The following is a 12,500-nucleotide window of genomic DNA, read 5'->3' on the forward strand; positions in this document are numbered from 1 at the left end:
GGTCTGCAGAGCAACAAACCTGTCACTTCCTGGGGAGATGTTGGGACGCCTGTTGCGCCCAGAGCAAAGTCAGAAGCCAGGGCCCCAGGACAGATGCCTGCACTGATCAGGAATGTGGCCCATGGAGGTCACAGAAAAGTGGCCGGATGGGTTAGAGACATGGCCGGGGTGCAGACGTGGGGTCCTGGGAATGGTCCCTTGAGCTCCCAAGCTCATGCATCTTCTCCCATCAACACCCTGTCACCATTGTCCCTGAGAACCCTGCGTGCGTGGAGAAGAGGGGCTGAAGGGTCAGAAGGCACAGCCCTGCAGGCGAGGCAAGCACAGGTCCTCAAGAGGCATTTGATTAATGTTCTAAGACAACAGCCAGACACTCAGCCCCAGAGGTAAACAGGAAAAGGAGGCTTCTTTACTGAGAATCACTGTCCCTCAGGAAAGTAGCAGGTGCCCTGGATCAATCCTACATTACAGGGCTCTCTGGGACACATGTGCCATGTGGCTGCGTAACCCCGACCTCTCTACATCAGTAACCCGTGTGTACGCACGACACACACACACACGCACATGCACACACACATGCACATGCACACACATATACACACACACGCACACACACATACACACACACACATATACACACACACATACACACACACACGCACACACACGCACATATACACACACACATGCACACACACATGCACATGCACACACACATACACACACACACATATACACACACACATACACACACACATGCACACACACATGCACACGCACACACACACATGTACACACACGCACACACACATACACACACACATATACACACGCACATATACACACACATGCACACACATGCACACACATGCACACGCACACACACACATGTACACACACACGCACACACACATATACACACACACATATACACACACACATACACACACACACGCACACACACGCACATATACACACACACATGCACACACATGCACACACACACGCGCACACACGCACATATACACACACACATGCACACGCACACACATATACACACACACCCACACACACATACACACACACACACACATGTACACACACACGCACACACACATATACACACACATATACACACATACACACACACACGCACACACACACACATATACACACACACATGCACACACATGCACACACATACACACGCGTGCGCGCGCACACACACACACACACACACACACCCTGCAGCTATACCCATACAGGTCACCTGGGAGATTTTCCTCGCTGGGGCACTGGGCCATATCTGGAGACACCTCTGTAGAGGAGTCCCGACCCCAGCATCTAGTGGTAGAAGTCAGGGATGCCGTTCAGTGTCCCAAGGTGCACAGGACAGCACCACAGCAGAGCATCATTCAGTCCCAGTGCCTGGTGCCCAGAATTAGAACCCAGTTCCAAAGCTACAAAGCTGCCTCCAACATTTGCTTAAAGAGATGATGGGGGTTAAGTCAGCTCCCTGGTGCCACTAAAGGAGCTGCACCGCTGTGACCAGCATCTGTTCACAAGAACCTGAAGAGGGCAAGTGCTTGGTGATGGAGCCCCTGCTCCACCCCCTGTGTTAGTGAAGAGGCTACAGGGACACACGGCACACACACACACACACGCGCGCGCGCGCACACACACACACACACTCACACACATACACACTCTTGAGAAGGCACTGTCCATGCTGTTCTCAATGGAAACCCTGAGCCACAGCCACTTTGAGTAATTCCAGAACAATGGCAGAGACTGACTGGAATGAAGGACCCTGGAAGATGCCACGGAGCTGAGTGCAAGGATGTGACTCCTTCCGCCTCCACACGCAGAATGGACAGGAGAATCGGCGCCATTGTCTCTTTGCAGCTCAAAGCCTTCTCCTCTGGTCAAGAGATTCAGAGTCAGAAGAGGACTTGTCTTTCTGCTAATTTAGATGAATTTTTCCTTGCAATTACACTTCACTGTCAAGGGGAGTCTCACAGGGTTCTCTTAGCTTTCAGTTCAAACAAAAGACACCAAAGCAATGTTGGTGCAAAGGCCAACATTCCGCTTCTTACTTAGGGACCCTTCCTCATTCACATACCTTTGAAAGTCCCCAGAAAAACCAGTCCAAAGAGACGCGCTATTTTCTTCATTGAGGTAACTAGCAAAACCTCATCTTTAAATTTGGAGTTCAGTCCATCGCTTCGGCAGGCTGGAGGTGTGGACTGTTGAACTGACTCGGATTGGCGACAGCTGTTTTCTGCTTAAAAGAGATGTAACGGGAAGGAGCCTGCAAACTCCTCCATTCCTCTTCTCCCCGTTTGCCAAACAGCTTTCCAAATTCTCTAACCAGCAGTGGAGAAATGCCTACTAAATTGTCATGCTGAAATTATGCAGCGGACAGATCCTTGGAAGCTTGCCGGGAATCGCCCTTCCGGGAGAGAGACAGGCTCCTCCCCAGCACATTTTTCTTGGAGCACAAACCTTACAAATGGGGCACCTGAGGAAATCTTTTTTGCATCACGTGTGACAGCTGAGGTGACGTGACCATCAGAAGAGGGCAATGGGAGTTGGATCCGGGGGAGGGTGATGTGACTTCACTGCAAAGGGAAAACTGGGTCGGAGTTCCCAGAGGTGACGGCCTCCTGAGGGGCCTGGAGTCGGGAGATGGCAGGGCCCGAGGATCCACAGCTCCGCCACAGGTGGAATCAACCAGGGCTGGACCCAGGCAGCCCAGGACACAGCCAGCGGTCTGCAGGGCGAGGGCGCGCGCTGGCGGGCAAGCCTCCGCTGTCTGGTTTGTGCACCCACAGTCCCCAGCTCTCAGCTCTCCGTGCCTGTATTAAGCTACGATGTCAAAACGCTCTTGTTTGAAAACGGACGTCACTGGGCGCTGCTTCTCCCTGCTACGTAGCTTTACGAACACCGACTCCAGACAGGGAAGCTCTGCACCCTGGAAAGAATGAAATGCTAAATATCTGCTTTGTGCACATTTTGTTTACCATGTATTAGCTTCGATAGTCTTAAACGGAAGTTAAAATGTTTTTTAAAAAGGTTCTTGTCCTCTTAATTCTTAATGGGACAGCAGTTTATTTCCTAAGGACTGGAAACAAGGCAGGACAAGGGAAGTCAGAGGGATCTTTCCAGCTCACGGAGTCCATGTCCACGCAGCACAGACAACCCATTCCTCTTCAGCAAGGACTCCGTGAAGCTCCGCTGGGGCCAGCGGAAGAAGCTGCGCTCGTGCTGGCCAGGGCTGCCCTGTGCCTCTGACAGACAAATGAGGATGGATGAGGTGGGGATGGCAGGTGGCCCTGTCAGGCTGATTTAAGGCCTGACAATGTGGCCTCCGAGCAGGCAGCCAGGTAAATCAAAAGGCACGGGTCGATGAGGATGTCCGCGCAGGTGTCGGGCCCACCTTCCAGAGGCTATTTGTCTCAACTGCCGCCGTCCATCAGGGCTGGTAGGAGCCGTGGTTGGCACAGCCTTAAGTGGGTTCATTCTGCGAACCTCACTCTGTAAACAGCACTTCACCGCGGAGCACGCGGCTGGAGAGACATTCCCAAACACCTCCCAGGGCTGAGGGTTACGCACAGGCCTCTCCGAGGGTGGCACACGCGTGACCCAGGAATGTCTTCCCACAACCGGAGAGCCACCCTCGCAGCATGGCAGGCCCCAGGGTCCCTCCCTGGAGGCTTGTTCAACGTAACAAGTGACCAAGGCGAGGAGGGTGCTCCACAACACGAAGCCAAGAGGCTCTCAGGACAGGGCCTCCTCCTCTGCTTGTCTCCACGCGTAGCACAGTAATGCGGAGTTCTGAGGCAGGCAGGAAGCAGGTGGACGACAGCCTCCGGGGCTGTAGGAACAGCATCCCGGGCTTGCTCCCAGCCCGGTGCACCCCACGCCAGGGCACCTCACTGCAGCTAGCCTTCTGCCCGTGGCACTGACCCGCGTGGTGCGGGGGGCCCACCTTGCAGGGGTGGCTTCTCAAGGCAGTTCCCGACCATTCCAGATGACATTCTGGGAAACACTCGGCTTGAACTGATCAGGAAATTTCCTGTAAGTGAAAATGGTCCAGCCCACCTTTGAAAGACCCCGTGTGCACATCGTTAGTGTCAATCACCCGGGAATCCTGCCTACCAGGCCGCACTAGGTTTGGGGTCACCTGGGTCCCGTGGTTTGACTGGGTTCAGGCCCACTGCCCTCAGAGCAGAGAGAGAGAGGGGACTGGATTCGCTCAGGTGGGTTTTGCCAAAGGCGAACCTCGGACCAGATCCTGTGGTTACAGACCTGATTTAGATCAGTGGCTTGCCACCCAAGGGGAGGTCACTTGGGCAGAGCGGACTTTTAAAGGAAAACACTGCCCCGGAAGTGCACGTAAGCCGGTTGGCCTGTCTTGGGCATCCTTGGGTTCCACTGGCCATCGGTGGGGCTCCTACTTGCGAGCGCAGTTGGCAGGGGTCCGCAGTGGGTCCCGTGTGCAGACCCCTGTGCACACACAGCAAACCACGGCCATGCCTCTTGCCAACAGGAGCTGCCCATAGTGGAGTGGCCAGTGGGACAACGTGACCTGGCCCATCGGCCAGCCAACGGCCTCGCAGGGCAGAAGGCATTCTCAAAAACAGGACAAACGCGTGGCGTGGGCGATGCTCGGTCAGTCTCAACCGTCGCCACTTCAGGGGAGGCAGGATAAGCAGACTGGGGTGTGGCCGTGTCCTGGGGAGCCCGTCTGCAGGCCCAGGATAAGCCACACTCCCTCTCCTGAGTGGAAAGAGGAACCTGGCGTCCGGCAGGTGCAGGTGTGAAGGGACATCCCAGGGAGACCAGCTGGAGCCCAGAGACCGCCCTCCCCCACCAGGATGTCCTCTGGGCTGACCTCTGGGCCATCAGCTGCTGCTTCTCATCAGTTTGACCTCCAGGTTCATTTCCCTGCTGACCCCTGGACAGACAGAATCGTCCCTGAGCCACGACTTCCCTGTTCCCTAAAGGCAGCCCGGCCGGGGGGCTTCTTTCCTTCGTCTCACTGAGGGCTCGGTGCTCGGCCGGGCAGGCAGTGCCCAGGTGCCCTGGAGAAGAGGAGTCTGTTTCCAGGCACCCAAAGCCACCATGAGAGGACGAGCCCCAGGCTCTCACCTCTCCTGGGCCCTCTTAATCCCTGAGCCTTCTCTGTAAATGAAGGGGCACCAGAGGAGGGATTAGCAGGGTATGCGGGTCTCTGTGGCTCTGTTTACAGGGTAAACAAGGGGAGATCCTATCTCCTCCTGTAATTCCTGGATTTCATCTTGGTTTACCAGGTACTGAAATGGATCCTAGGAGAGTTTCAGTTTTATCTTTTCAGGGCATTAGTTGGGGTGGGAGAAGAAACCCCGCCCTAGGAAGTTCCCTGGGGGCCACGGGATGGGCTGAGGACTGCAGGGCCTGGGCGAGAGGCCAGCCTGCAGCTGCCCCCTCCTCTGCTCTCTCAGTCTGGGGTCTCACTGGGAACTGGTGACTGGTAGCTCTGCCCCAGAGCTGGGCTCTCGCAGGACAGTGGGTTCCGGGAGAGGTCTTGGGGTCTCAGGGCTCAGCCCTCCTGGCCTCTTATCACACTTTGGGTTTTCCCTAGCACTCCTGGCTCTCCCGGGTCGCCCTCTGCCACCAACCGCCAAAGCTTCAGCCTCGGAGTCTTGAACCCCCTCTGACTGGCCAGCTGCCTGCTGGAGAGCCCCCCGCATGTCCTAAAGTGATCTCTCGCCCACAGCCGGACCCAAGCCTCTCCAGCGGCCCCTAAGTGGCAGGCCCATCTCCCCATGCTCCCACCCCAGACCCTGGGCCACCTCTCTCCATGGTCTCCAGCCTTCCGCCGCCTGCCTCGTTCTCGCCAACCAGGATCTTCCCTCCATCCCCTGGACTCCTCCAGCTCCATCCTTCGCCTTCCCGGGGCCCAGGCGGCAATGGCTCTGCCCTGTGGGCCCACCCCTCCCGCCCTGTGGCTGTGCAGGGCTGCGGGCGACCTGTGCAGACCCACTTGGCCCCCAGCCCCTGCTCAGCACCTCTGGCCTTCAGAGCAGAATACGGAGGAACCCAGCCTCCCCTCTTCCCGACGTACCTTTCTTACTACCTTCCTCTTCCACTCAGAGTCCTGCCACCTCCCACCAGAGTCCCCTGCACCTGCGCACGCCCTCACCTCAGTGACGTCCCTGCAGCTCCTGTACCCAGAGCACTCTGCCCTCCCTTGAGGGCCCCGCTACGTCCTGTCGACCTTCCGTCCACCTCCTCCAGGAAGCCCTCTGCCGTGCGGCTCCCCCTCCCCAAAGAAACACAGCAGCAGCAGACAGACAGTCGACCAGCAGTAAGTCGGCAGCAGACTGCAGACTGTTGCTTCTGAGATTTGGGCACAGGAGGCCAGCGGCATGATCTCAAAACTAAAGGTCACCAGGGTCAATGCTACTGCAACCTACAGGACAACGTGCTCTCTTACTGAACATCTTTAGCGGTGCACCAGAGAGCACGCGCGGCTCTGGCGAGCTGTGTTCCACGTGGCTGTCTATTCACACGCGCGTGCGTGCACACGCGATTGCATGCTTCACAGCCCATCTGTACACACAGATGTTCGTGTGCGCTGTGCAGCTCTGTGCGGGAGGAAGTGCCTTGCATTGCATGCGTTTGTGGAATGACCACAAGCTACCAGAGGCTGGGCCTAGAACCCGGCTCAGTTCCGTGTCCCTCCATCCGGACCTGCGTTCCTTTGCGGAGCTTCTCTAAGGATGGAGCTGAGTGACACGCTGTGTGAGCCCATCTTTCCATCTGCCTTCCAGAGTCTGTGCTCAAATCCACAGCACCAGGCACCCAGAGGTCTCCGTTCAGCAACTGTAGGCTCACAGTTCTCATGATGGGCACTCTGCCCGTCTCTTCTGTCCAGTCGTGTCCACCACCCTGACGTCCGCCAGCACGGGACACGCAGGCACCGCTGCTGCTTCGAGTCCTCCACAGGTACTGAATTTACATGAATTGCACGGTCCTCCTGGGGCCACCTCGCTGCTACTCTGGGGACACAGAGATGCAGGAGACCTGGCTGTGTTCTCAAGCCTGCAAGCCTGAGGGGGACAGAGGACAGTAGGGGCCAAGCATGTGCTAGTGCCCAGGATCCGTGGAGGGGCCTCCCTGGCAACAGCTCCTCAACTGCGTCTGGAGCAGGCATCGTGATGGACGCTTCCAGAGACCTCGCTGGCCCTGGACCTTCCCTGGTGTGTCTGAGGACATCATTTCTCCTCTAGTCCCAGCTCGGCCACGTCCTCCCCTGGGGGTCTCTCTAACAGGGCCCCCGCACACCGTGCCTCTCTCCCTCAGCATGGACCACCCAGCCTTGAACTGCACACAGCCCCGTCAGTCTTGGGCCTCCCTGCCACGGTTAGGAGGGCCCGGAGAGAAGCAAGTCCACCTTCCCTGAGGCAGCAAGACCAGGCCATCCCCAGGCCACAGGCACAGACAGGGTCTTAGAGGTGCCACAGATCTGGGCTTCGTGACGCCAAGACCCACCACGAAGGCCTGGCCCGCCTCTGGAGGCCGAGTCCTCTCTTGCCCTCCTTCCCTAGCTCAACAGGGTCTGAGGAGGAGCCAGGGCCACTCTGGGCACATCCAGCCCTGAGTCTCTCCTCACGAAACTCAGATTTACAAAAAGAAAGGTGGAGACAGAGACTGGACACACCAGACCAAAACTCACCAGGAAGTCACTGAAAGGCCCAATGAGCAAAGAGCAGCCGTGAGGGCCAGGCGGGGGTAGGAGGAGGGATCTCAGCCCGTTCCCTGCTGCTAGTAACAGCACCACAGACTGGGCGGGGTAAGAAGGAAAGAGGTTAATGTCAGCTCCTGGTTCTGGTTCAAGGTCAAAGGGCTGCAGCTGGCGATGGCTTCTTGCTGGCGGAGTCCCAAGGTGGCACAGGACGTCATGTGACAACAGAACTAGCCAAACTGGCCTTTATAGTGGAGCCACTCTGGAGATAACCCACTGGTCTGTTAATCCACTAATCCCACGGATGGATTAACCCACGCTGAGGCCAGAACCGGGATCACCCCTTAGGACTCCCACCTCTGATATCTCCATGGGGAAGGAAATCTCAACATGATTGTAGCAGAAAAACGAGCATACCCCAACTTCAGCAGGGAGCCCATGCAGGGCCTGGCAGGCGGGAAGGGGGACCCTGGAGAAGAGGGAGGCAGGCACAGGAAGCCACACACAAAGCCAGGGGCCCTAGCTTTCCAAAGAGCTTGAACCCAGAAGATCGCGAGAAGCACGGTCACGCACACTCAAGTCCCTTGGCACGAAGGTTCTGCACATCACTGCAGTGCTGGCTTCTGTTGGGTAGTGAGTGGGTAGAGAATTAATCCACTTGCGTTAATTCGCATAAATCAAACATGTACATTTAACATCTAAAAGAAAGAATGATGGCAAATAAATACAGAAATAAAAGCATCTCCCTTCTTTGGGACAATGATAATCCCGGGAGGTGGAAAGCTATGGGAATTCTCTATTGACAGAGAACTGAAATGGAGCCCGTGAGAATACTGTTCCAGAAGCAACTGAGCTCTTCCCTCAGGCATTTGGACATCTCTGCAGGAGGCCATCAGTCAGAGCCTATTAGGTGAAATGGATCCATCCCAAACTGGTAATCCCATCAAAGGGGCACGTGGGAAGAGCCCTGGGTGACCAGAGCTGGGTCCTGGAAGGAAGTCCTCGCTCCAAATGCAAACAAGACTCTCCTCCAGGGAGGATTAGGCAAGACCCCCCTGCTCATCCAGCAGGGCCCCTGCACGCCTTGCGAGCAGGCTGTTTGTTCAGGGAAGGTTCCCAGCACTGGATTCTTCCGGATCGCCTTGCTTTTAAACTTATTTTTAATTATAAAACCAGAGGAGCGTGCTGCCTCAGTGCCTCCACCCTCAAGAGGGGCCCAGAGAGAGCTCCCCCCAGAGACGGCGGCGATCGATACCAAATTAAAACTCATGACAAAAGCATGCTAGCAAACAACCGCTCCAGAGCGCTTCCTGTGGCTGGTTGCTGATGTTTTTCTCTCTTAAGTCCAATAAAGCAACGAACTTTCACATCTCAATTTAGAAGCCGGCAGCTGGAGGGCTTGCTTCTCAAGAAAGATCTGCTGATTGGAGCCTCGCCGTGTGCAGACAGACGTGAGCCATTCCTCCAGGACAGCCCAGGCGGGCAGGCTACACCACCATGCGGGACTGCGGGCCTACAGCTGATGGCTTTGGAGGCCTGTGAATGTGCTGCAGATGAGGCAGCAGATCTGAGAGCCAGCTGCTGCCTGCTGTTCTTAAGAGTGCAGAAGGTGGCACATTCCTGTAATCCCAAAGACTAGGGAGGCTGAGGCAGGAGACCAAGAGTTGGAGGCCAAGTGAGATCTTGTCTCCAAAAAAAGGATGTAGTTCAGTTGTAAAGGGCCCCTGAGTTCAATTCCCAGTAACAAAAAGAAGAAGAGGAAAAGGAGGGAGAGGACAAGGAGGAAGAAGGAGGAGGAGGAGGAAGGTTTTGTAGATGTCACCTTTTGAGTTGGACTGAGATGGGCCACAAGAACATCCCAACCCCCGCACAAGCGTAATGCCGAGCATGCAGAGCATGCAGTGTTTGGTGAGATGACTGTAAATCGCCCTCTAGTGGTTGGAGCCACTTCCTGTCATTTCTGTCCAGGTGGCACAGGTGAGACTTTGGCGAGGCAGGGGCACCAGCCTCCCCTGGGCTACTGGGAGGGGGTGAGGGTGATCGGCTGCAGGACGAGCGGCCCTAAAGGCACCCATGCCTCAGTGAGAAGCAAAGCTCAGAAGAGGCAGGAAGCTGGACAACAGGGGGGAAGGCAGCTGTGGCTGGGGCCCGAGAGACCTGAGGCCACAGGGTGAGGCCACTGGGAGGGGTCATGGGTACAGCAGACGCTGTCGGCAGTGGGGAGCAGGGCCCAGGGAGGACGGGCTGAACGCTGGGCTGCAGGACATGCCAGGTGACCACTGAGGACGCAGAAGGTGCAGGAGCAACTGAGAGGTGCGCCCAGACCTGGGAGCACAGAGGAGGCCAGAGGCCAGCGGAGGAGCCAGAGGGCGGAGGGGACACGTGTGGAGACCCTGGGCTCTGCCTGGAGTGCCATGGGCGGCCCTCCAAGACTCTCCTGATCCTTTCGGATCTTCCAACGAGCCTTTCACAATTCCCATTTGGTGGTGAGCTGCTCCAGAAGGCAGGGACAGGAGCTGGGAGAAGCCACAGCTGGAGCAGAGGCCACAGAGGAGGGCACAGCCTCCCGAGAGGCAACAAGGCCCCTGCCCCTCCATCTCCTCTTCTCCAGCCAGCAGAAGGGTGGGAAGGGGCCGGGCACCGTGCCTGGAAGAAGCACCTGCCAGAGCCTGCGTCCCCTCTTGGGGGAGGGTCAGCGGCCCCCAGGACAGAGGAACCAAGCCCAGGAGAAAGGGCCAAGAGGGCAGGGGGAGACGGCAGAGGCCAGCCACTGCCCGAGGCCAGGTCCACACACCTAGAGGACACTCCTGATGGTGGCTGGGGTCCTCAGGGGCACATCCCGTCCTGAGGCCCAGGGACTTCCTGGTAAGCCACAGAGTTCATGGAGGTCCTTACACCCGGCAGACAGGATCTCTCCCCAGGCCCAGCCTGCCCAGACTGTCAGGTCAGCAGACTGACCAACCGAAGGCTGGGGAGGGCAGGGGTTCCAGGGAGGGGAGGCCTGTTCTCAGGGCCTGAAGACTCAAGGAGCCCAGGTTGGTATGGAAGGCGGGGTGGGGAGGCCACAGGACACACCAGGCTGATTTTAAGAAGGATCTCAGCAGAAATGGAGTGCACAGTGGCACCGGGAAGGGTGACGGGTAGGTATCAACACGCAGGCTCACAGGCAAGCTCTAACGCGAAGGAAGCTGGGAATGGGGCCTTCAGTTGATTTCTGGGCCCTTTAGATGCAAATGCGCAGGAGGAGTGGGTCAGACTGAGCCCCAGGGGCGGAGCCTCTTGGATCAGCGCACCTCCCTCGGGCACACTGCGGGATCATCCAAGAGGGTGGGGCACAGGCCGCGTATCTCACATTCTGAAAGGGCCCCTCCAGGGGGGACCCAGGCCCAGGGGCTCTGTGCTTCCTGCCGAGTGCTGGATGCAGGGCGGCGGCAGCGCACACGCAGGCCTCTGCTGCCCTCCAGTGGTCATCTTTTGAAACAGCCGCGCAGCTTTGCCTCGCGGTTCCTTGGAAGGCCAACGTGGTGTCAAGGAACTGGGGTCCCCTAAGTTGTCCTCGCCTCTCGGGACAAATACCCTGAGTTATAGCAAATACTCTCCAACACCCCATGATGAAACCCATTGAGACTATGATCCTCCTATGCTACAAATTTCAATAAAGATCAATACAATGCCTTAACTCAAAAATGAAGCAAATCTGCAAGACCCACGCGATGAACAAGTAGCACCCTCTCTTGTCCATAGTTCCACTCTCCAAAGTTTCAGGTGTCTGTGGCCAGTGTCGGTCTGAATATACCAGATGGGAAATTCCAGAAATAAGTAGCTCATATGCTTTAAGATGCACAGGGGCAAAAGCACTGTCCCAGGACAGGAGGTGCGGAAGGACAGAGGAGCTCTGGAGCTGAGGGGACAGGCAGGAGGCCTGAGAAGAGACAGAGCCACCCGGGTCTGGTCCTACCCTGTTCCAGGGCAGCTTTTCCCAGGGTACCTGCTTGCAGAGGCCCCAGAATCTCCGTTTCCAAAGTGCCCAGCAGGAGGCAGTGCCGCCCCCGAGAGGGCTGATCCCCCCACCCCGGTAGCAGACCTTTCTGTAAAGGGCTGGATGGCACGACCTGCTCCTGCGGCCATCAGAGCCGCGGCCCCCCTCAGTCCCAGCACGGTACTGTGAAAGCAGCGCCGGACACACAGGGAGCCAGGCCTGGTCCTAGGAGGACATTGCTGACAAAGTCCCAACCACTGAGAGCAGCACCAGGCGCCAGGACCCCAGCACCCTCAGCTCTTTCCCCGAGGTCCCAGGCTGCCACTCCCTGGTCTCTGCTTGGTGCATGGGATGCGGGTGGTGACGCCAGGGACATCTCAGGGAATGGAAGGTCTGGGTTGAGCCTTGACAACGCAGGACCCTGCAGCACAGCGCCGGTCTCCGGATGCTCTCGTCATCCACTCCCACCTTGGAGCACCAACCCCGCCCGCCACCGTCTGCCTGCAGGGACCTCAGCTGCTGACTCCCAGGGCCACGCCTGCTGAGGGCACAGCCGGTTACCTCTGGAAGCATGGCCGCAGGCAGTCAGCACGCAGGGTGCGCACCCGCTGGACCAAGGGACGATCCTCGTTCTGAGCAGCACGCGCAGTGACCTGCTTCCCCGGGCACACTCCTGACTTGTGCCACAGAGGGCCCTCTCTTCGGGGTTGGGTCTCTTCTGTGTGTCCCCAGCTCCAGCCTAAACACAGCAGGGGCTGCACCCCAGTGCGGCACACACAGAAGCAGAGG

The sequence above is a fragment of the Sciurus carolinensis genome, chromosome 5, assembly GCF_902686445.1.
Source record: "Sciurus carolinensis chromosome 5, mSciCar1.2, whole genome shotgun sequence".
Taxonomy (NCBI): Eukaryota; Metazoa; Chordata; class Mammalia; order Rodentia; family Sciuridae; genus Sciurus; species Sciurus carolinensis.